General features: G+C 46.8%; 1 non-coding gene across 1 annotated transcript; it reads left to right on the top strand.

The window, feature by feature from the left end:
- The first annotated feature begins 648 nt into the window (after positions 1 to 648).
- On the top strand, positions 649 to 789 carry LOC119469897. Its single transcript, XR_005198750.1, has one exon. It is a non-coding gene; the product is annotated as a U4 spliceosomal RNA (small nuclear RNA).
- Positions 790 to 3,660: the final 2,871 nt, after the last annotated feature.

A 3,660-nucleotide genomic window follows, 5' to 3' on the forward strand; every position in this document is an offset into this window, starting at 1 on the left:
TGCCTGTGGTCCCAGCTACCCAGGAGACTGAGGCGGGAGGATCACTTGCGCCCAGGAGTTTGAGGCCGCAGTGAGCCAGCCATGATTGCACCACTGCACTCAAGCATGGGAGACAGAGTCAGACCCTGTCTTTCTCTCTCTCTCTCACTCTCTCTCTCTCTCTCTCACACACACACACACACACGTTAAATTTGTTGAATTATATATTTAGGGATTGATCACCTTTGGTTATAAAATATTTAAGGTTGCAGGAACAAGTTAATAACTAAATAAAGACCCAAAACTTATAAATATATACCAGTACTTTAAGCAAAAAACATTCTTAATTTAAAAATAAGTTTTACTTTAAAGATAATAGTACACTCCTAAATTATTGTTAAAATCAATAGTGACATAGAAAAGTAACAAGACTAACAGCCTGACACAAACTGATCACAATCCTTTATAAGAGGCAACACTGTTCTTAATAACCTATATAAACAAACATTAAGTATCCTATTTGTACGTTAATGAGCTGGGATCACAGGTATGATTACTTAATCCCAGCACACTGAGAGGCCGAGGAGGGCAGATCACTTGAGGCCAGGAGTTGGACAGCAGCATGGCCAACATGGTGAAACACAGCCTTTACTAAAAATACAAAAATATAGCTTTGCACAGTGGCAGTATTGTAGCCAATGAGGTTTATCCAAGGCGTGATTATTGCTAATTGAAAACTTTTCCCAATACTCCACCATGATGACTGGAAATATAGTTGGCACTGGCAATTTTTGGCAGTCTCTATGGGGATGGAAGAAAATAAATTAAATAATAAAAAAAATGGAATAGAAATACAAACAAATTAGCGGGCGTGGTGGTGGACACCTGTAATCCCAGCTACTTGGGAGGTTGAGGCAGGAGAATCCTTAAACCCAAGAAGCAGAGGTTGTAGGAAGCCGAGATCATGTCATTGTGACTAGAGTAAAACTCTGTCTCAAAAAAATTTTTTTTCTTTGAAACAGGTGCATTCCTCCTCTTGCTTTCTGAGGACTCCATGCTCTGTCACTTAGTAGGGGCTAAAAAAATCTCTTAATGTCACTAGACTCTGCGACTCACCATAAATTCCATTTCGTGTGAGATCCAAAATCCTGTTGTTGGGGTCTGGGACAAGACCCCTTTGCTGGTGACAAAACTATACTAATTCTTTGGTTTTCTTTTTTTTTTTTTTTTTGAGACAGAGTCTTCCTCTGTTGCCCAGGCTGGAGGGAAATGGTGTGATCTTGAATCACTGCATCCTGTGCCTCCCAGGTTCAAGCGATTCTCCAGCCTCAGCCTCCCAAGTAGCTGGGATTACAAGCACCTGCCACCACACCTGGCTAATTTTTGAATTTCTAGTAGAGACAGGGTTTTCCAATGTTGGCCAGGCCAGTCTCGAGCTCCTGACCTCAGGTGATCCACATGCCTCAGCCGCCTAAAGTACTGGGCTTAGAGGCGTGAGCTACCTTGCCTGGCCAGCTTGTATCCTTGGTGATCACTTGGATATGGAGGGTGAAGGAGGAGGGGTGTCATGCAGATATCACTCTTGGATTACTACCTGGGATATTAGGTGCAAGGCTCTATTATTGGTTCGAACCCTGAGAGCGCCAGCAAACAGCTCGAGGTGGTGTGGAGCAACATGCTGTGTTCATGAGCATCTGGGTGCAGACTGGCTGAGGCCTAAAATGGTGTCAGCCCCAAGTGAGGGCAAGGTGGGGGTTTTATAGTCTTCTGTAAATGGGAAGTGTCCCAGTCTGATGTAAGTGCTACGTGGGACATAGATGGCCTCTCTCTTGATCTTCAGCGGGTACTTGTCTTCCAGCCTGCCCTTTTCTGGCTTCTGCTCACTTGCTGACCCACGCTGCTGGTGCAAGTGGTCCTGTACCTTGGGACCGAGGCTGAGGAGGGAGGAGTTATCCCCCAAGCTTTCAGCCCCAGGAAGAATCTTTCATTAAGGAGAGTAGGCTGGCTGATTGTTGTTTGTTAGGCACAACTTGGTTTTGTGGGTTAGGTGGGGTGCCTCAAGCCAAAAGCTTGACTCCTCGTACCGGCCAGACCCCACGTGGCCGTTCCTGTGACTGCCAGGCCACTGTGAGGCTGAGAGACAGTTTTATCTGGCCTCTGTCCTGCACATGTTTACGATGCCTTCTCTGTGTTGGCAGATCTNAGGGGAGGCTGGTGTCCAGCAAGTATCCAGTACCCCCTCGACATCCCAGTTCTTCTCCACCGATCTTCCAATTCTAGGACTGATGCGGAGGCCCTCAGAGCGACTTGAGAGGGGAAGTAGTCAGCGTGCTCTGTGGCTGGCTTCTTTGGGAGTGTACATTGTAAATCCTCTGCCGACAAAACATTGGAAACAAGTAGTGTTTCAGCTTGAGTTTCTCGTAAATGGCTTGCAGTCATACAAACCAGAGCATGCATACCACAGGGCAACATGAGGGTCCCCCTACCACCCTTTCTCCCAGTGGCCTAGGTGGGCATCTACACAGAATAATGTGTGCAGCCTCACTGTGTGAAAGTCCAGTGCTTTGTGCTTTAAGCATCATCAGGGAAGGGCCCCTGACTTGGAAGGTTGCTGAGCTGCCGTGGAGGGAAGGAGGGGGAGTGCGGTGCTGCTGGGTCTGCGTCTTTCTCTGTGACAGGAGGCATGAGATAGCCTTGGTCTTATGAAGCCCTTGGGTGTCCCAGCTCACTTCAGCCCTGAGCAGCCTGATGCAGGCGCTGGGCCCTGGTTCTGGAGGTGAGAATGCACCCTGGGCTTCCACTGCATGGCTGGCACAGTGGGCATCCAGGTGCCTATTTGGGGACTGCTACAGAGTCCTGTGCCAGATGCAGTGGTGCAGAGCTGGGAGCCAAGGGTCCCTGCTTCTGGAGAATCTGGGCAGATGTAAAGGGTTAAGGTTAGGGGTAGGGTAGAGGTAGGGTTAGGGGTTAAGATTAGGGTTGGTGTTGAGGTTTGGGGTTGGGGTCAAGGGTCAGGGCTAAAGAGTAGGATGAGGGACTGGGGTAGGGGTAGGGTTAGGGTCAGGGGTTAGGGTTTAGGGTTAGAGGTTAAGTGGGGGTAGGGTGGGGTTGAGGGTGAGGGTAATAAGCAGATTAGTAAAAGCAATTCTGCTTCACTTCAATAACAAGCTTCTCCACCTCATTTTGTCTCAATGAACCTATTTTTCCAGCAGAAGAATCCCAGGCTTCTTAAAGCACCCAGTGACTTTTCACACCTTAAATCTGTGAAATCCTTATGTTTTCTTCTGCCGTATGCATAGTTCAAACATACAAGATGAGGCAAAGCCAGATGCATTCCTGAATGGACCCAAGAAATTCCTCTCTTTCTCTCTCTGGAACAAAGTGAATTCTCTAGACCATCAGTACTAACCTTCAAAAGCCACACCTGTTTGTGAGATCTTCTTTAAATACTACTGTAGACTCAAGTGTTTAGATGATGTCAATTTAGTATTTATATTAATATAAGGGAGAATGTTTAAATCTGTCTACGCCACATGTGCCTGTGGCTTATTGCCCGGTTAATTGTCGCCTCAGGCTAAACTTTGGTTTCTGTCTCTAATTTTTGTCGGAAAGAATAGAACTGATCTCAAAACAACTGCTTTTATTGTAGGGACTCGTGCTGCCATCTCCATTCCTCCCTCT

Source organism: Cebus imitator, unplaced genomic scaffold, assembly GCF_001604975.1.
Source record: "Cebus imitator isolate Cc_AM_T3 unplaced genomic scaffold, Cebus_imitator-1.0 Scaffold967, whole genome shotgun sequence".
Lineage (NCBI taxonomy): Eukaryota > Metazoa > Chordata > Mammalia > Primates > Cebidae > Cebus > Cebus imitator.